The sequence below is a fragment of the Periplaneta americana genome, chromosome 1, assembly GCF_040183065.1.
Source record: "Periplaneta americana isolate PAMFEO1 chromosome 1, P.americana_PAMFEO1_priV1, whole genome shotgun sequence".
NCBI lineage: Eukaryota > Metazoa > Arthropoda > Insecta > Blattodea > Blattidae > Periplaneta > Periplaneta americana.
Window position 1 is genome coordinate 196,220,548 of NC_091117.1, and position 22,985 is coordinate 196,243,532.

The window sequence follows — 22,985 nt, forward strand, 5'->3', positions numbered from 1 at the left end:
AATATCTAACAGCCCCTTTACACTATGTACACTTATTTTTATTATTTACACTATCATAAAGAATGTAGGCTTACACTGACTATTACACTTTTACTATGTCATACTACTTTTGACCAATAAAACGGTACGAAAGGACGTCTTTTAACCAATCATGGCTGCTTATCGCACAATTTTATTGCTTCCCTAGCATTTGTTTAATTTTATCGCTTCTCTAGCATTTGTTTGTTTTTATCACTACCCTAGCATTTGTTTCTTTGTTTGCCAACATTTCAAACTGAAAATTCTTTACGATACTATAAAACATGCTTTGCGATTGTAATTTGTTTTCCGTGTAGATAGTTGACCGAAAATGGCGGCTTCGTTCAAATATTTTGGTGAAGGTAACATTAGTGAAATGGAATTTTAGTAAGTCAATTAGTATCTATTTTATTGTATTAGAGTACTTTATTTCTCCTAATCTGTATATACTTTCTTCTGTTTTTATCACCTTCCTACCATTTGTTTCTTTGTTTACCAGCATTTCAAACTTGCAAATTCTTTTCTGTACTATTTGAGAAGATAAAAAAAAAGAGGGTACTATAAAACATGCTTTGCGATCGTCATTTGTTTACAGCATAGACAGTCAACTGAAAATGGCGGCTCCGTTCAAACGTTTTGATGAAGCTAACATTAGTGAAATAGAATTTCAGTAAATAAATTAATATTTTATTGTATTAGAGTACTTTATTTCTTCTAATCTTTATATACTTTCTTCTAATCGTGTAATAGTCAAGTCGAGTTTTGATTTTCTCTAGATAAATCAAAACCTCTAGTGAGATTACTGTTGATAAAACATATGTACACTATTTAGCTTATAGTATTATTAAATGAAATACCTTGCACTACATTACACAACACTGTCCATAAAAGTGTAAATAATGTGTGATGGATGTAGGCCTGCATTCTTTATGATCAGCCGTGGCGACAACGTGACTCGCGAGACATTGTGGCTCGCAGTGATAGCTGTGCATTTCGCTTGTTTCTAACCTCCGCCAACCCCCACCCTCTCACTCACTGGAGTCAAACTCCGTTCCATTTGTATTTGTCTCTGACCTGCGAGTGGCATATGTCTCTCTCGAAACCATGTACGAAAGTTCCAAGTAGGATGGGAGGACGCATTTTTTTGCTGTCAATATGATGAGAATATTAAATGTATGATTTGTTCACAAGTATTACGAGGAAAACGGTTGTATAACATAAAACGGCATTATACTACATGTTACTAATAAGACATTAAAAGGTTTAGTGTTATCATCATCATCATCATCATCATCATCATCATCATCATCATCATCATCATCATCATCTCTGTACGTCGACCCTTTTTCAGCAGATGTACGAATAATGCGGTTAGCTCTTCAATTTGAACTCATTGATTTACATTGTGATGTAAAATGAAAGTTAGATGTAAGGACTTGACAAATGTTGAACTTTCAAATCTTTGCCAAAAAAGAAATATCCGAAGCTTCGTTCTTTCGCTTGCTCTGTTGAAGCCATGTTCGCTACAACTTACGTTTGTGAAAAATTATTTTCAACAATTAAAATAGTAAAAACGAAATTTAGATCACGACTGACAGACAAATACCTTCGTGATCAACTACGACTGGCAGTAAGTGACATAATTCCTGATTTTGAAACTTTGTCGCAGAGACATTCTGAACATGGTTAATTTTAGGTTGTGATATTGTTCTTTTATTGTTCATTTCTTTCTTCGTTACACGTACTAAACATTAGTTTGTAGCCTTGTACTGTATAAAATTAATTAAGTGCTTGACGTAAGGAAAATGAAAATCGGTTAATAAGTCATACAGTTGCTTCACTTCCCCTTCGGTTGTCCGCCTCCCTCCATAGGTGCTATGCACGTTGCAGATTACACAGTGGCTCGGCGAACGATTACATTTTCGCCACCGCTGTTTATGATAGTATAAAATAGTAAAAATAGCGTATTCTAGTGTAGGCCTACATAACGTAAATAATTTAAATTATAAATATTAGTGTAATTGTTAAAGTGGTCCATGTTTTGTTCCGCCCAACGTGACCAAATATGAGTCGAGTAAGCAGCCAGTCAAGTACTTAGATATGCACACGTTTAGTACACTTAAAAACTCAAGTAATACTTAATCTTACAGACTTGTGGGACAAAATAGGTTCCTAATTACTAGAATCATAAATCGATCAACACTATCGCCATCTTGTTGAGTTTGTAGACTGAACGGAACAGTTAGCATTTGTGGTTACCTAAAGCTCATGTAGAGGCTCCAGTCTCAGGTTCAATAATTTTGGCTGGTGTGTTGTTAAAATTAGGAGGGTATGGGTTATTACGTGTATTTGTAATTTTAATTAATTTTTCTAAAATTAATTATATTTGAATTTCTAATAACAACATGGCGTACTGTCTTGAAGTCTACCTCTAAGAATAAGTCAGTTGGGACGAGAGTTCGGTTTACCAGGTGACCAATTTGACTGTTTCAGCAATACTATTTTCCACAACAAACTAATGTATTTCAAGCTTATGATAGAACTTCTTCGAATCCTAGGGTTTAACGTGGGTGGCTACTACATTGGTAATCCCGATTCGGCTCCCATTGTGGACACAGTTTTTTATGCCATTATTTGATTTGCTTAATCTGAGTGACGTCAGCGCTCACTCCATTTTCTAACCTCCTTTCATATGCAGTATCTTCTTTCAAGGAGAGATAAGATTACTGACTCAAGACTATGTTCAGTATACATTTTAGGACACATACTACTTCCATTAGCATACATGTACGCCTATATACTGTACAGTGGACAGGGTGATTCTATCATCCCTAAAAGTTTCTAACGAAGTCACAGCATCATTCGTTATCATCAGCTTCGTACACTCGCGGGCGTTCGTTCATATTTTTTTATCGTAAATTTACCTCTTGTGCTAAAGTGATAACTTCCAGGAAGTGACTAACTAGATAACATGATAGATAGTAATCATATACTGTCAAATATCTGCTTTCTTTTATCGCTGTATTTGTGTAAAACTTAGCCGAATTTGTGTATTTCCTTCGCCAATTGATGTTTATAAAATTTGCTGGAATTATGAATAAAATTTCATGCAACTGTTAATGTTTAGCGAGTGTGTCCGCGTGCGCGCCAGAGAAATGAAGAGAAAGAAGTACGGAACAGAATAGAATAAGGATATAAGATGAGAATGAGATTCGAACTCATGCAGTACCTTCTATAGATGAGGAAGCGTGACTTGGCATGTGAGCTGTGCGCAGATTTGCCAGACGTTCTGGATTTCCCAGGATTGTTCTGGATTTTAATGGTGTGTCCCGCTCCCTGGATTGAGTTATATTTGTTCCGGAAAGTAAAAAAATATCGTAAAAATACATTTTATTGCTCATTTCTATAATAGTACATTATGCAACGAGCCTATAATGGTAGTAATTAAGACGCGAGTATGTTTATGAAACGAGCGCAAGCGAGTTTCATACGACTTTTTATGCTCGATCATATTTCTAACTTGAAATTATTCATAAGTATTCATGTTATTCTTATCTGACTGGGGAGCGGAACTGACCTTGTGCAATATCTCGTAAATTGTGAGATGTTTGCAGACGCGAAAGTATTGATTTTTTCCGAGAAAGAAATGTCATTGACATCGATATAATCTAGAGAGTAAAATAAACATTAATCTTGATATAACCTGGAAATTGATTTAGACATTGACAAACGAGATGACAAATTGAATTAATTTGAATATTATTTACAATTAACGCTAATTATCATAGTAACAGAACATAACCTTCTGCGACAGTATTGGATTTCCAGCCTCCGTGACGTTTCGCTAGTTGTCTTTCCATAGCATATCCGAGAATAATCGATACTTGCGCTTTCATATTGCTACAATGGTGTGTTCTGATTGGTGGAACACCTGAACTTTAATGAATAGGTGTACTTTAATGAAAGAGCTGCTACCAGATGTATAATTACTACATTTCGGCATGGTCGAGCATAATAGTACATTATGCAACGAGCCTATAATGATAGTAATTATGAAGCGAGTATGGATGTTTATGAAACGAGCGCAAGCGAGTTTCATGATTTTCATACGAGCTTCTTAATTACCATTATAGGCGAGTTTCATACGACTTTTTATGCTCGACCATATTTCTAACTTGAAATTATTCAGATGTATACATTTTATTTGTATCTGACAAGATCGGAAGTGACCTTGTTCTAGGTCGTGAATTGTGAGATGTGCGCAGACGCGAAAGTATTGATTTTTTTCGAGGAACAATAATGTCATTGAGCTTGATGTAATCCCGTTAAATTCGATACAACCTTGATTATTGAATTCGACATTGAAAAACGAGATGACAAATTGAATTTATTTGAATATTATTTACAATTAACTCTAATTATTATAGTAACAGAACATAACCTTCTGCGACAGTATTGGAATTCCAGCCTCCGTGACGTTTCGCTAGTTGTCTTTCGATTGCATATCCGAGAATAATCGATACTTGCGCTTTCATATTGCTATAATGATGTTTTCTGATTGGTGGAACACTTGAACTTTAATGAATAGGTGTACTTTAATGAGGTCCATTAAAGGGCTGCTACCATGTGTGTAATTACCGGTATACATTTCGGCATGGTCGAGCATAAAATTATTTTAAAAATTCCTTATTCATTTCTTTCAAAATCCTGTTGTCCAACTGATGTTTAACGTCATCGTAAATGCTGCCTGGTGCCTCCTATCGAGTTGTATTGAAAGAAAAATGATAATACTGTAGTATGTATTAGATATTATACAGTATCTTTATTCTTTACTCTATAGCAGTTTGTTTATTACTGATAGAATTTAAACAATGTATCACATATTTTTTTTCCGTATGGATCATAATGTCATATTCAACACTCCGATTTAGTATTTCGTATTTTACCATGGTTTAACTGCACTTGTGAATTTTATTTCACTCTCTTGAAAGCATATAGGCCCTGATATGATGAACATGAGTTTGTCTATATCCATTAAAACCGCTTGTGATAGATCTCGTCACAATTTGAAAACTGTCAGTGTTACAAATGTCTAGTCATTAAGTATCGGCTTTCAGTAGACAGAATATGTGCAGGCCTACACCATTAACTAATTGCTATTAAAGATGACGATGTATTACCTTGCAGAACAAATATCACTATAATCAGATATTAATCTGAATTCAGAACAGAAGATGATACTTTAGACCACATGAGAGTACACTTACCCAACATATATACGTAGTAGGCCTATACACACCTGAAAAACACGCACGCACACACAGATTGTGTATGATTGTTCCCATATCAACTGAATGTAGAATCTTAGTGGTAAGTTGGGGTCTGTTCTTTTTAAGTCTTGTGAAACATTACAATTTCCCATTACTATATGTGAAATAAATAATTTAATGACAAATATATGTATTTAAATACAACAGAGCCCGTATAGGCCAGTTTCTATCTGATGCTTTTCCAATTCACTGCGGGCTAAAGCCGGGAGATGCACTATCACCTTTACTTTTTAATTTCGCTCTAGAATATGCCATTAGGAAAGTTCAGGATAACACAGAGGATTTGGAATTGAACGGGTTACATCAGCTTCTTGTCTATGCGGATGACGTGAATATGTTAGGAGAAAATCGACAAACGATTAGGGAAAACGCGGAAGTTCTACTTGAAGCAAGTAAAGCGATAGGGTTGGAAGTAAATCCCGAAAAGACTAAGTATATGATTATGTCTCGTGACGAGAATATTGTACGAAATGGAACTATAAAAATTGGAGATTTATCCTTCGAAGAGGTGGAAACATTCAGATATCTTGGAGCAACAGTAACAAATATAAATGACACTCGGGAGGAAATTAAACGCAGAATAAATATGGGAAATGCGTGTTATTATTCGGTTGAGAAGCTTTTGTCATCTAGTCTGCTGGCAAAAAATCTGAAGTTAGAATTTATAAAACAGTTATATTACCGGTTGTTCTGTATGGTTGTGAAACTTGGACTCTCACTTTGAGAGAGGAACAGAAATTGAGGGTATTTGAGAATAAGTTTCTTAGGAAAATATTTGGGGCTAAGAGGGATGAAGTTACAGGAGAATGGAGAAAGTTACACAACACAGAACTGCACGCATTGTATTCTTCACCTGACATAATTAGGAACATTAAATCCAGACGTTTGAGATGGGCAGGGCATGTAGCACGTATGGGCGAATCCAGAAATGCATATAGAGTGTTAGTTGGGAGACCAGAGGGAAAAAGACCTTTGGGGAGGCCGAGACGTAGATGGGAAGATAATATTAAAATGGATTTGAGGAAGGTAGGATATGATGGCAGAGACTGGATTAACCTTGCTCAGGATAGGAACCAATGGCGGGCTTATGCGAGAGCGGCAATGAATCTCCGGGTTTCTTAAAAGCCAGTAAGTAATTAAGTATATGTATTTAAATGAAATAAGTATAATAATCCTTCAGTAACTGTCTTATTAACCTAAGAAATAATACAAAAATTACATTAGGTCATTACAGAATCAAACATGACTAGCGCTTTCGCCAATTAATGGCATCTTTAGGTCTGTTAGCATACAGTGATGCTTTGAGAATAAAGACATAGGTAAATGGCAAAGTAATAAAAATGATGAATTGTATGATGTGAAATTGGAGGAGATTAATTAAAAACAGTATTACATGAATAACTGTACAATCACAAAGTAATGTAATAACAATAATAATAATAATAATAATAATAATAATAATAATAATATTAATAATAACTTAAAGGTTCAGTGGTTGTAGTGATTAAATTTCATATAGAGTCTATATGTATGTATGTATGTATGTATGTATGTATGTATGTATGTATGTATGTATGTATGTATGTATGTATGTATGTATGTATGTATGTATGTATGTATGTATGTATGTATGTATGTATGTAGGTAGGCACGTACGTACGTATGTATATGTGTGTATGTATGTATGTATGTATGTATGTATGTATGTAGGTATGTATGTATTTATTAACACTACAATTGGGTATACCCGGTGGCAGTAATATATAATATACAATAATTACAGCAGTAAAATAAAAATAAAATAAAATGAACCTAAATTTATTTGTACCTATAAATAAATAGATGCAATAAACCTAGGACTATAAATAAAAACTATTCTATAATAATAATACTTACTTACTTACAAATGGCTTTTAAGGAACCCGAAGGTTCATTGCCGCCCTCACATAAGCCAGCCAGCGGTCCCTATCCTGTGCAAGATTAATCCAGTCTCTATCATCATACCCCACCTCCCTAAAATCCATTTTAATATTATCCTCCCATCTACGTCTCGGCCTCCCTAAAGGTCTTTTTCCCTCTGGTCTCCCAACTAACACTCTATATGCATTTCTGGATTCGACCATACGTGCTACATGCCCTGCCCATCTCAAACGTCTGGATTTAATGTTCCTAATTATGTCAGGTGAAGAATACAATGCGTGCAGTTCTGTGTTGTGTAACTTTCTCCATTCTCCTGTAACTTCATCCCGCTTAGCCCCAAATATCTTCCTAAGCACCTTATTCTCAAACACCGTGAACCTATGTTCCTCTCTCAGAGTGAGAGTCCAAGTTTCACAACCATACAGAAGAACCGGTAATATAACTGTTTTATAAATTCTAACTTTCAGATTTTTGGACAGCAGACTGGATGATAAGAGCTTCTCAACCGAATAATAACACGCATTTCCCATATTTATTCTGCGTTTAATTTCCTCCCGAGTGGCATTTATATTTGTTACTGTTGCTCCAAGATATTTGAATTTTTCCACCTCTTCGAAGGATAAATCTCCAATTTTTATATTTCCATTTCGTACAATATTCTGGTCACGAGACATAATCATATACTTTGTCTTTTCGGGATTTACTTCCAAACCGATCGCTCTACTTGCTTCAAGTAAAATTTCCGTGTTTTCCCTAATCGTTTGTGTATTTTCTCCTAACATATTCACGTCATCCGCATAATAATAATAATAATAATAATAATAATGATTTATTTTAGCTGACAGAGTTGAGGCCGTAAGGCTTCTCTTCCACTCAACCAGCAAAAATAACGGCTATAATAAGCAAAAGTAAACCTAACTTATAAGTACTTCTATTTCACCCAACTATTACCAGTTTAAGTAATTACATATCACCTTAATTACAAATCAACTTAATTATCATCTTAATTAATTACATATCACGTTAATTTATTTACATATAAACTAAATTACATATCGCCATAATTAATTACACATCGAGTTTATATATATATATATATATATATATATATATATATATATATATGAACTTAATTACTTGACACAACTTAGATATTTACACTGCACCTACAATTACATTTTCTCAACCTTTCCTTAACTGTATTGATTTTGAGAGGACCACTCTGAAAGATTGCCACAGGTAAGCAGTTCCGGTCTACTATTGTGCGGTTAACAAAAGAAAATTTTGCCACGTCCGTCCGTTCTTTGTTTTCTACATTTAAACTTCCTAATATGATCTGCTCTGCCTAAGTATGATGGTGTTGCTAATCTAGCATTGATGTCGGTCCATGCTTTGTGTCCCATTTGTACCTTAAACAATGCGGTGAGTCTGGTTTTTCATCGCCTTAATTTGAGAGATTCCCATCCTAAGTCTTTTACCATCTCTTCACCATGTCCCTTTCCAATTTTGACATATTTTGCTGCCTTGCGTTGGACCTTTTCTATTGAATCGATTTGGTTTTAGATGTACGGATCCCAACCTACTGTTCCATATTCCGTAATTGGGCAAACAAATGTTAAAATACAGAATCCATGCATTAAATAGAAGGCTAAAAGAACATGTGTGCAGCGTAGAAGTATGAAGATAACATAGTTAAAATGGGTAAAAATATTGCAGCAGTCATCACGATGCAAAAAATGGTTAGCGTGTTATGAATCTGTAAGAATCAATGAACTGGCCATGAAACATCGGTTCTTCCTACAGGTTCAATTTTTGTAAGTCTTTCTATTTATTAGATAACTTTCTTCTTTGCTCCGTATATCTCTTACTTTCTTACTTCAACGATTTTTTGTTGATTCTTACAGATTCATAACACGCTACCCATTTTTTGCGTCGTGGTAACTGCTGCAATATTTTTACCCATTTTAACTATGTTATCCTCCTGCCCATCCTGAATTTCAAAAACAGTGGGACGTTATCTTTTCCCAAAAAATTTTAGATACACTCCTTTCTTCTTTCACATCCGAACAAGACATTGCACGTCTCCTAGCTCTTCAAGAGAGTGAGTCTGGAGCTTGGTTACACGCATTACCTTCTCCTCACATCGGCACCCTAATACATAGTACATACTTTAAAATCGCAGTAGCTCTACGCCTTGGTTGTGAACTCTGCCAGCCGCACCAATGTATTTGCGGGGGAATTGCTGATATTTACGGCCATCATGCACTCAGCTGTGCGAGGAGCAAGGGTCGCATTCCCAGACATACATCACTCAATGATATCATTAAAAGATCTCTGACTTCTTGTGGCATCCCGTCTCTTTTGGAACCACCAGGTATTAGTCGCGCAGATGGTAAACGACCCGATGGTCTTACCTTAATTCCATGGTCTAGAGGAAAATCTTTAACTTGGGACTCCACTTGCGTTGACACTCTAGCTCCATCTCACTTGCCGAATACCTCCAGACACGCAGCATCTGCTGCTGAATTAGCCGTGAAGAAGAAAGTCAATAAATATGCTCATCTTTTAGACAATTATATCTTTGTCCCATTTGCTGTGGAGACCTTCGGTCCTTGGAGTCATGACGCTAAAGTTTTGGTATCTCAAATCGGCCAAATTTTGATCTCCATTACTGGTGATCGCCGTTGCACTACTTATTTGCGTCAACGCTTAAGTATTGCTATTCAACGCGGAAATGCAATGAGCGTTTTGGGTACTCTTCCAGAGTCCAGGCCTTTGGACGAACTTTTTCTCCTGTAAATTTTTTTATCTCTATGTAAATGTTATCTTCATACTGCTACGCCGCACACATGTTCTTTTAGCCTTCTATTTAATGCATGGATTCTGTATTTTAACATTTAGACTCTATAATTATGAAGTTTAATCACTATAACCACCAGGCTTTTAAGTGATTATTATTACATTACTTTGTGGTTGTACAGTTATTCATGTAATACTGTTTTTAATTAATCTCCTCCAATTTCACATCATGCAGTTCATCATATTTTATTATTTTGCCATTTACTTATGTCTTTATTCTTAAAGCATTACTACAGGAACATCATTTTATTTTTACTAACATTTCTAATATTAACCTGGCTATACCTTTGGATCAACGATTAAGAACCGGAAACACCGTTTGCTACCCCCTTCCACGACTGGAGTTCGAGGATACTGGCGTAATATACAAACAAATCACTTTACTAGGTATAGGGGGGAAGAAAAGTAGTTCATCCATTTACGTAAACTAGGAAATATCGCGATTTTGAGTTTGATAATTTTCATTACGTTTTGTTTAATCAAAATACAGTACTATATTAACAATGAGTGTTGTTACTCACGAAATGAGTTTTCCATGTGGACGTATTCATTATGCAGTGTATATTATACTGTCTACAGCAGAGGTCTCCAAAAAGCGTATCGTATTTCGTGCTCTCGATGCAGCCCGCCGAACACAGTGTGCTGTAAGGGAAAGAGACTCGTACCTCAACAGATGGGAGCTATCAGTGGAGGATCGCGGCAACGGTGTGCTTATGTTTACAAATAATAACATCAAAAGAATAAGGAATATCATACGTTTGTATATTATTTTGTCATACTATGAAGCTGGATCCCCGTCTGTTGCTATTGACACAAGCCATTGCAAATTCAACCTCTTCTTTTCTATGGTGCCTTTCAGTGCCTGGAAAAGATCTTCTCCAGTTGTATTTTGTAATTACATCTAGAAGACATTCAGACACAGTAAAATGTTCATTAACTCCTCGGATGAAAATCGCTAGGTGAGCTTTGTCATTTCTATCTGTGCTTTCGTACAATGCAAGTGAGTAAGCTACAAACTGGTTCATTGTGGTTTTGACTTTAGATTCATTTACATTTACAACCTTGAAATTGCTTCTATGAACTGTAATTGGAAACAATTTAATTTTCTTAAACTTTGACTTTGTTCTGGACATGGTATTTTAGTAACGTCCTGTATGCACGATTTTACAAATGATTCTTCTGTAAAGGGCTTCATTGATTTTTCAATATTCCAAGCTAGAACATAGCTAGCAAGAAGATATTATTGTTTAAGACTGAGGACACGTGTGTAATTTGTGTTTGTATTTTCTTGTTTTATATTTATCAAAATATTTGTAGGCCTACGCATTTCACCTAAAATTAAACGAAAAACTATAAGTTTGTCATGCGGAACTGAGTGTAAACGTTTTGTAATACACTGATTATTATGTATAACCAACAGTTATACAGATAGCCCCAAAATAAATTCTTTTCACATGTCCCACATATCTGTAATTATATGATATTCTTTGTGAATTTTAACACACCCTTAAGAATTTTCGAACAAATTAAGCATTTCACATTCTCCCCACTAACTAAAAAAAAAAAAGTCTCTTCCTATTCATCCTTGAATGTACTACGTCCGTGATCAGAAGACATTGTGTAAATGTGGAACACTCCGATCAACACAATGATAATGACAGTCCTCCACTGCTCTTCGTTTGCGCATAAACATTGAGTACAGTACATGTGGGGCTGGGTGAGGCGGAGCGGCTCATTACGTACTGCCTTCGGTTCCGTTCAGGGGCTTACTCGCGAGTATGCTTTTGGAGACGTCTGGTCTACAGCACATTAGCGTACAGTATAGAGAATGAAGTTAAATTGAAAAATAATCATAATATTGATATTTAAACACAGTTTTGAAAATGGTGGCCGTTAATTTCGATACAGGCTTCAGTTCTAATGTGCATATTATCGCACTATAGACTATTGTACGTAATTCCAATTACCAGGTTCGTACTTCGTATCAGTAACTCATGTTGAAATAATTCTGTACCTACTCTATAAAAGAGTACCTTACGTACTGTAAATTCAATCTTCACTTCTGCCCGATCCGAAAAGATAAAATTACTGAGACATGGTATCTACTGTCAGTCCAAGTGGTTACGTCGCAGCGTCGTAGAAAGGGAGGAAATCACGTGACAGTTAATTACTTAACGAGCCCTTTTATTTATTTTAAACAGTTGTATGGGTATAATATTACGTAGACGTCCAGTTCCTAATAGAAATTAATGTTCTCAGAAAAGAGCTAAGGCAGCCCAGCCACTAGCATTTACAGAGAGGCGAATAGAAGCAGGTGGGGGAAACCGGGATGCGACGTAGGCAAATGGAAAATGATGCAATATTGAAAGCTCTTTGGTCACTGGAAAACGCGAACATATTTTTGGAACGTACTGTTTACTATGACCGTAAGGCTACTATGACTGTATATGCGGTCTTGGATCTGTGTGGAGGACTGTTGAACTTCATTAGTAGAAGGGGTGGGAGTGAAGTACATTCAAAAACTCAGGTGCAATAAAAATTGAAGTAGAAATAAAATGATGTCCTTGTATATGGTAATAGACCTGAAGATGCCATTAATTGGCGAAAGCGCTAGTCATGTTTGATTTTGTAATGACCTAATGTAATTTTTGTATTATTTCTTAGGCTAATAAGACAGTTGTTGAAGGATTATTATACTTATTTCATTTACATGCTAATTTGTCGGACCAATATGCCTCTTAAAAATATATGTATTCGTTAATCGCATTTTTACTGCGATATTACCTCCCATTTCAAATAAAAATACACACTCCAAACTCGCAGGCAGACTTCACTATAACACAAAACACATTTCAGATTCTGCCTGTCAGCGGAAATGCAACTCTAGGATGTTTATGTTTACAGAACCACTACTCGAGCATGTGAGGAACAATAAATCAACATAATACGACATCTGATGACGGAAAGATTACAAGAATACAAGGATTTGAATCTGAGACATCTTTCTTTAGAGCAGCGGTGACCAAAATTCGAACTGCAGACATGTGACAGACAGACTATGAAGTAAGGAATCGGTGGAAAGATAGTTGGCATGAAAACTACAACCAGTGGTGAACATCTTGATCAATCCCGCGGATAAAAATCTCAAGCTTTGCTGTATCAGTAATGTCACTGCTGTCATCAAGAGTCAGTGAATAAAATACGATTTTTCTCGCTTATTTTTTTAATCTTCCTCTTGAATATAATCCGGAATTTTTTTAATTCTTCCCTCGATACTTGGTCGAGAAATTCGTAGTTTTTCAAAATTAAAAACTTCTTATGGCCAAGTTATTTAAGCTATTTTAATCACTACTCTTTTGAGAAATTCTGTTCTATTAAAAGGCTTTAGAGCACGAGATATTTCCAACTCCATTAGGTAATTGACTTCCTTACATTTATTTATGCTCGACCATGCAGAAATGTACTAATTATACACTCGGTAGCAGTCCTTTAATGCATGTCATTAAAGTACACCTACTCATTAAAGTACAGGTCTTCAGCCAATGATAACTCAGCTTACATGTGTTCAGCCAATGACAAGTCAGCTTTGTACTGTTATAAAACCACAAGTATCGATTATTATCGGATATGCAATCGAAAGAGAATTAGCGAAAAGTCACGAAGGCTGGAAATCCAATACTGTCGCAGAAGGTTATGTTCTGTTACTACAATAATTAGCGTTAATTGTAAATAATATTCAAATAAATTCAATTTGTCATCTCGTTTTTCAATGTCGAATTCAATAATCAAGGTTATAATATTATAATATTATCAAGTTTAACGGGACTACGTCAAGGTCAATGACATTATTGTTCCTCGGAAAAAATCAATACTTTCGCGTCTGCGCACATCTCACAATTCACGACCTAGAACAAGGTCACTTCCGATCTTGTCAGTTACAAATAAAATGTATACATCTGAATACCGGTAATTTCAAGTTAGAAATATGGTCGAGCATAAAAAGACGTATGAAACTCGCCTATAAATGTAATTAAGAAGCTCGTATGAAAATTATGAAACTCGCTTGCGCTCGTTTCATAAATATCCATACTCGATTCTTAATTACTATCATTATAGGCTCGTTGCATAATGTACTATTATGTCATCTTTCTCTTCCTGGCTATGATTTAAGACATGCCAATTCCTGGCGATTAATAGTTTGTTGGCACATATTATTGATCAGTTTTTCTACAATATTATTATTAAATGAATAACTAATGAATAGTTGCCCTCATCTAAAGAAAAAGAAGATTAAAATTGAGATAAAACCTAATCTTTCTTTGTAGGAAGAAGATGTAAAAATATCAATATTCATGTACGTAAAGAGGAATTATAGAAACACATACTTAGTGGTCAATAATAATAATAATAATAATAATAATAATAATAATAATAATAATAATAATAATAGTAATAGTAATAATAATACATTATTCAGCGTGGCAATTGTTTCCATACACTAATTGAACTGTTGAGCAAAGTAAACATATTATACATTTTGTCCGACAGAACAACAAAAAAGTTCTTCTTCTCATTTTTACGAAACCACCTCTTACTGCTTGTAGAGACAGAGTTTGTAGAGCGACATGATACCGCCACTGCTTGCCTTCAGTACATGAATGAAACACACAGCAATTTATAGGAAACTCCTCGTACCCGTTTGAATGTCTGTGATAATACGATGTAATCATTTTGGTCACCGGTGCTTTAGAGTGATAATATTACTTCTGTCCAGTTACAATTCCGAGCAATACACCAATAAGATGGTCAGCACGCTTTCCAAATATGGCACCGTTACATTTCGTTTCATGGGGATACTTAAAATCAGAGATCTACTGTACACAGCTAGAAAATATAGAGTATATTTGTTTTGTTAATAACCTGAATACAAAGCTATGATACTTCAGGCTTATATTGGGTTGTTGCAAAAGTTGGTAGCGTCTTTTTACTGTGTCAAAAGTTTTTATTTTAGACGAATAGAAGATAGAAATTAATCAGTTATGTATTCTCTTACTCAGGGATGCACAACCTGTAGCTCGCGGGCCTCATGCGGCCGCCACTATGTTTGCTGCGGCCCGATAGTAAAGTTTCAAACTTAAAATTAAAATATATATATATGTATATATATATATATATATATATATATATATATATATATATATTTGAACAGACTTATATTATTAATTACTATAAATTACAGCAATCACTAATTAGACATTTATATAAATTTTATTTATTACTGCAGGATGTCTACGGCCCTCCAAAATAACATTATTTAAAATATTAGCCCGCAGTATTAATAAGTTTGAGCACCCCTGTCTTACATTATCTATGACTCCCCTGCCAACTCTGAGGTAGTTTTTCGATTCCGTTTCTGAAGATATATGCTGGCGTGGAGTTAAAGAAGTCGTTAAGCCAAGTTAGTAAAGCATCTTCGTTATCAAAGGAGTTCCCTTGAAGATTGTCGGATAGAGAACGGATAAGGTAGAAATCTGAGGGCGCAAGATCAGGAGAATATGGAGGATGTAGAATCACCTCCAACCAAGTTTTTGGATAGCCGCTTTCGTCATGTTAGCGGAGTACGGGTGTGCATTATAGCAGCACTTGATGCATTCTTCCCGGTCGTTTTTCTTCAACTGAGGCCGCAAGGCATCTGAGTTGTTGGCAATAAATGGCTGCAGTTATGGCTGCATTCGTTGGAAGAAATTCGTATTAAATGACAGCTTCTTTATCGCACCAGACTTATGAACGGATAAGGTAGAAATCTGAGGTCGCAAGATCAGGAGACTTACGAAATTAGAGGAATGTGTAGAGTATTGGTGGAATGATAGAGGAAAACGTGAATACTCCGAAAGAAACCCTCTGCGGCGTCTGCTCTGTTCATCACAAATAACACACGAACTGCCGAGGATCGAATCCGGGCCGCCTGGACGCAAGACCAACGTGCTAACGTCGAGCCACAGACGCGGCTTGAGAATTCGTATAGGCTAACTGATCTGATTTTGTGGGAACTTAGGATCTTCGGATTTTACAGACACGAAGTTGCATCTCGCTGGCCATCTCAAGCTGGTATCACGAAAACCCGTAAGTCACCGTCTCATAATACAGGGCTATTCAAAAAGAAGGAGCAGATTTCAAATATTTATTTCTTCCAAACTATAAAAGATTGAAACACAATTCCAACGTTTCTGGACAGACGAAAGTTTAAATTTTGAACAGTTTGGGTAGAAGTTCCAGTCACGGCTGCATTGGCGCTGTTGATTGCAGTGTTAAGGCAAATGTTAGGCATGGGGGGATAAAAACACGGTCTTTTAAGTAACCTCACAGATAAAAATCACAAGGAGTGAGATCTGGAGACCTGGGAGGCCACCAGTGATGAAGATGATCTCCTCCTCTTCCAATCCAACGTCCTGGAATGGTGTCATTGTTGTGGTCGTCAGGATGCAATGCTTGCAATAACTGCAGTTTGTACGGCTTCATGTGCAGACGGTGTTTCAGAACTCGCCATACCGTTGTTTGAGGAATGTTCAGTTCTCTGCTTGCTCGTGTTGTGGATTTTTTTGGGCTCCTTTCGTAAATTGTACGAATACGCTCGACATTGTCATTCGATGTGCGTGGACGTCCCGTGCTTTTCTGTTTGCAGATGCAACCATCTTCTGCGAATTTTCGATGCCACTGGTAAATCTGCTTATGACGAGGCGGTTGTTTATTAAACTGACGGCGAAAAGCACGTTGAACTTCAATAATGGACTCTAGTTTTGCTAATTGCAGCACACAAAATGCTTTTTCCTGTTGTGTCGCCATTTTACTACAGGTAATGAATAGCGCCAATGCGGCCGTGATTGGGACTTCTACTCAGACTGCTCAAAATTTAAACTTTCGTCTGTCCAGGAACGTTGGAATTGTGTTTCTATCTTTTGTAGTTTGGAAGAAATCAATATTTGAAATCTGCTCTTTCTTTTTGAATAGCCCTATAGCTCGTCCAAGTCAAGTCTACGAGTGGGGATATCGGGATGGAATGTAGAGGCAAAACACAGTTGCCACATAGGTCACTTGACGCTCAGGTTTCAACGTGTGCACATCGTTTAAAATACACTACGGAGCGCACGCATTTGTTGTCCTTGTCTTCAGATAAAGGCAACAGTTACGCTGCCTCCCCCCTCATGCAACTTTCTCTCCTACGCCCACGCTTGCCAATCAGAACGCCAAACCTCACTGTCAAGCAGAAGTAGAAGTACAGTCTATTTCAAAGCGTCTTAAATTGTTACCGCTCTATGAACTGAAGCGCGGTAGGAAAACTTTGCTGTCATATGAGACTGTACTGGTCTCCTCTCGTTACCGCCTCCTTTCCCTACAGAACTGTCTCCAACTTCCCCTCTTGGCTCGCAGACTTAACTTGGTCAAGTCCACACCTGTGGAGTAACGGTCAGCGCGTCTGGCTGCGAAACCAGGTGGCCCGGGTTCGAATCCCGGTCGGGGCAAGTTACCTGGTTGAGGTTTTTTCCGGGGTTTTCCCTCAACCCAATACGAGCAAATGCTGGGTAACTTTCGGTGCTGGACCCCGGACTCATTTCACCGGCATTATCACCTTCATATCATTCAGACGCTAAATAACCTAGATGTTGATACAGCGTCGTAAAATAACCCAATAATAAAAAAAAACTTGGTCAAGCTGTATATATTATTTCACGAAACGAGTGGACAGATCAGGTAAAATGGAGAGTTTTGATGAAATACAATTTGTGAAGTCAGTGGAATTGGAGAATTCTGTATAAACCTCATTCACACATCATCAAGGCCACAGAAGATAACATAGAAGGTCGGGAATTTGAGGAAAAAGTTACGCAGTAGCACTAAACTATAATCGCAGAGGATACACGTGTTACTATCCAGACTACTTGTTGAATTGGCTCGTCGAAAGACAGCGGAGGCGCAAGAAACGTGAGCTTGCCGGAGGTCGAGCATCGCCGAGATTTTGTTTCCTCGTTATTGAGCGACTTCAGCTTGTCGCATAAAAGCGTTAGCGTCGATTGATTTCAGCGCTGACATCAATCGAAGTGGGCAGTTGTTTATGACAGTTTTCCTAACTAATTATCATTTTTCTTGTCGTTTGGAAGATGGCGCCGTTCTTATAAACAGTATGAGGTTGCTGACCCGCGGAAAACTGAGAGATTTTTATTAAGTACTGAATATTTTACCTCGAGAACAAGTTTTATTAATCTCTCTATATCTCGGAGGATTCATACAAATATGAAATTTTGATTATTACACCTACTATACTCCTCTTTCTCATCTCGTTCCTCCGCCTCTCCTTCCCTCCCGTCCTTTTGCTACTTCTCATATTCATCATTATCTTCTCTTTATACTGTAAGCCTATATATTTCATCATCACCATCATCTTCTTCTTCTTCTTCTTCTTCTTCTTCTTCTTCTTCTTCTTCTCATTTTTATGCTTTCAGCCTTTCGTCATTTTCGTTTCATTAATTTCTTTATCCTATTTCTCCTTTCTTCTGTTCCATTCCATTCCAAGCTTTCAATGCATCCTAGGATGGGCAACATTATATATCTAGAAAGAAAATAATCTGCCCTCAATGAGTGTGACCATAAAGGTTCGGAATAAAAGCACTACATAATAATTTAGAAAGACAGGAATTGCTTAGTAAAAAATTCAGAGAAATGCAAACACAACAGAATCATCAATGGCCAAAATATAAATGGTAATGTAATATTTGGATTGAATCCTTAAGAATATCCAACAACATTTTTTGAATTTCAAAAAATCGGAGTCCGAGTGCTTTTAAAATATCACATGTAAATTTAGGGAGTGTGCCACGTGCACCAAACAAAAGACCAGAAACACTCCATTGACTAGTGGGAATGTTATATTTCTCACTTAGATAAGGGATGCAGGACTCATAGATGGATTTCTTCTCCTCATTAACGTGTTGTGCCTGCAGGGCATCCCTCTCGAACCGGATTGTAGGCTCAAGAACTAATCCCTTAGATTGAGTCCTGTGGATGACTACAATATCTGCTCTTCTGTTCGAATCCAAGGATGAAACGCAGCGGATCTCCTCGTATACTTCCCATCCACGACGCTTGAGGACATCAGCAATACCGGTCCTGGCCTTATGGTGTCGATTGTTGCGCAGCAGCTCCGTTTTTCGACAGAATCCCAACACGTGACCAAGAGTTTCCGTCATAGTTATTTGGTAATGTGATGCGAAATAAACTTTTCTGTTAGTCGTTCTTGTTGCTGTCGACAAAGAGAAAAAAGAACAGTTTGGTCTACTAAGGGCATAAGCGACCTGAAAAATATTTTCAGGGTAATTTCAATAATATTCTTATTCAGTTGAGCATAATATGCTTTGCTTCATCATTGAAACAGTTACTGAAACAAACTCGCAGCATAGCAACTTATTTTGTGAGTGACATTTTGTCAATAATAATAATAATAATAATAATAATAATAATAATAATAATAATAATAATAATAATAATAATGATTTATTTAACCTGGCAGAGTTAAGGCCATACGGCCTTCTCTAACACTCAACCAGGAGTAAAACTGCGTTACAAAAAATACTACAAATTTACAAAGTACAGTACAATTTTACACACAAAACTGAAGAAGATAATAATAATAAAATGTAAACAACAAATAAGTAGAAATCAGACATAATATATAACATACAGGAAAAAGCATAATAAAATGTGAACAGCAGGTTAAAATAAATGAGACATACAAAATATAAAAAATAAGCCAATTAATAATAATGATAATAATAATAATAGATAAGAATAGTAATAATAATACTAATAGTAGTAATAAAATAATGCAGCACAAAGCATACAATGAATACAATATTTTTAAGTAGGCCTACACACAGTAAGGAAAATTATGATTATATATAGCTCCACTTATCACATTATAGATATACCATTATCGGAAAATATGAAAACAAAAATATAATATAAGTTAAATATCACTAGAACAGAAAAAAAATGTGAATACGTGGGAACATGCAAATCAACACTTGTCATAATAGTAAGTTAGTTTGGCAACTCATCATAAGATAATTTTCTAACTTGGATTTGAAAGATTTCAATGTTCGGCAATCCTTGACTTCAGGCGGCAGAGAGTTCCAGTGACGAGAGGTAGCAACAGTGAAAGATGAGGAATACAGAGATGATGTATGAAGTGGAATTTCTAGCGTGTTATCGCGTTGTGATCGAGTATTAATATTATGATAGCGAGAGAGAGTATGAAAACGAGGGAATAAATAAGAGGGGGATGAAGTGTGCATAATTCGATATAAGAGAGAAAGTGAGTGCAGATTTCTCCTCTCATGTAACCTAAGCCATGATAACTTCTCGAAAGAAGGTGAGATATGATCATAATATCGAACATTAATAATAATAATAATAATAATAATAATAATAATAATAATAATAATAATAATTATTATTATTATTAATATTGTCACTTGCACTTGTGCGCGGGTTCGATACCCGCCTGGGCTGATTACCTAGTTGAATTTTTTCCGAGGTTATTCCCAACCGTAGGGCGAATGTCAGGTAATCTATAGTAAATCCTCGGCCTCATCTCGCTAAGTACCATCTCGCTATCACCACTACCATCGATGCTAAATAGCCTAGTAAGTTGATACAGCGTCGTTAAATAACTAACCGAGGATTTCGGTCACCGGCCGCTACTGTATTGTCTTTTCACATATCATGGCCAATCAACGCCATTCCTTCTGTTTCCAAAATTCTGTAGGTTTCTGATCTTTCACTTGCCTCAACTTTTCGTTTGATATAACTGCAGGCTATCGTATATTTAAAACTTGGCGTAAACAACAATTGAAGGAGATTTGCAGTTGGTGGCTAGCACAACTAGTGACTTCCCATGCTTTACAAGCACACATGAGAACGGTTTTGACGTTAGTTCTGAAAATTCCGATCTTTGTATTCCTAGAAATATTTGCGTTTCTCAATCAAGCGAAAGTCTAATTTACTTTAAGTCGTCTCCAAACGTCTTCTTCAGCGTTTCCCCTTTTGGTCACTACACTTCACAAATACACAGAGGAATGCACCTGTTGACGTTAACTCCAGCCACTGTAAGCTCTGTCTGTACTGTGTCAGTGGCATTCAGTCCTATTTCCTTTCTTTTCTTGGCATTGAAGCTGAATCATGCAACAGTAGCTTCTTGTTCTATCTGTGCCAACTTTTCTTCTACTGTTTATCTCTGAAGCAATGTGTTCGCATACAGATATCGTCGACAATGTCGAGATTTTCTAATCTATAACGCAGTCCTTACTCTAGCCCTTTCTTCCTACCGTTCGTCTCCTGAATGTATAGCTGAAAATGTCAGTGGCGTAGCGTCAATGTAAGCTAAAAAGCTAAGCTTCCCCAATTAATAATAATTTCATAATAAACCTGCAGTTTATGAACAAAATTATTTATGAATTTTAATAGAATTTATAATTATGCGTTAAATATTGTGATGCGGCAGTTCAGGATGATTTGTGATGCAGCAGTAAACAAGAAGCCTGCACACACCAGCTTCCAAGAAAACTGGTTTCTTTCACTCATTCTTCTGTGTAACCCACCCCGCAGATTTTCCATCCTTTTCTAACTAAACTACCCTGGTCGCAAGGCTCGCAAGAAGCTAGCTTTTACATTGAAAATAATGTAGTTTCCGAGTTATCCCTTTCGTGAGTTATGTTCAGTTGAAGTGTTAGTGTGCATTGTGGCTGATACTGTATAATAAATAATGAGTGAAATAACAGTTCCTGACACCGATTTACTTGAATTTTTAGGACAATTCTATTATCAAGACTGACTTACGAACAAAAGTGCGATTTAAAAAAAAATGACCGTGTCTATTTGTTAGAGATATGAAATCATATTTTACTACGTACCATTTGTGGCCATGCCTTATTGGTGTTATTTACGAGGTTCCAAACAATCTTCGGACTGCTGACTTGACATTGACTACTATTTATTTTAAGACTATATTTTTGTAATACGTTTTCTCATGTGTACAAGAAAAACAACTTGAGTTAGCTTCCCCTGCTAAAAACTTCATGCTACGCCACTGGAAAATGTGCAACTGATTTAGTGCCTTTAGTAATATAGCTTTCCGTGTAAGTAATATTTATGCTTAGGAACTACTTGTATGCTTTTAGTAATTTTTATATTAGTTATTATTAATTAGTAAGGTTCGGTTAAAGTACCTATATCAGGAGAGGCATCCTTGGTCCGTGTGTTTTATTTACAGATATTAATTACTGTAGTTGTCTCGTGTGTTCCCCAGGCAACAATAGTGACGACATACAATTCAGTCCCTATCGGCTGTACTGTCCATTCACTGATGTTTTAGCTAGGAGGTGGGAAGCGCTCTTCCCAGCAAGTAGAGTTTTAGCTAGAGGAAGAGGGTAGCGTTTACTTAGTATGAAGCAAGTCTATCCTATACAGCTACACAGCTTATCCTGATACAGCTACTTTATCCGAACCTTATGATTAGTTTTTGGTTTATATTTCATAACATGGCTTCGATTCACAAATCGAAATAAATAAATAAATAAATAGATAGGTAGGTAGGTAGGTAGGTAGATAGATAGATAGATAGATAGATAGATAGATAGATAGATAGATAGATAGATAGACAGACAGACAGACAGACAGACAGACAGACAGACAGACAGACAGACAGACAGACAGACAGACAGACAGACAGACAGACAGACAGACAGACAGACAGACAGACAGACAGACAGACAGACAGACAGACAGACAGATAGATAGATAGATAGA

The 22,985-nt window shown here is 36.4% G+C and overlaps 1 protein-coding gene across 2 annotated transcripts in view; it reads left to right on the forward strand.

Annotated features, from left to right (window-relative positions):
• Positions 1-22,985, forward strand: part of LOC138706270 (fibroblast growth factor receptor 2) — a 526,650-nt gene that overhangs the window by 1,766 nt on the left and 501,899 nt on the right. The window lies entirely within an intron of this gene.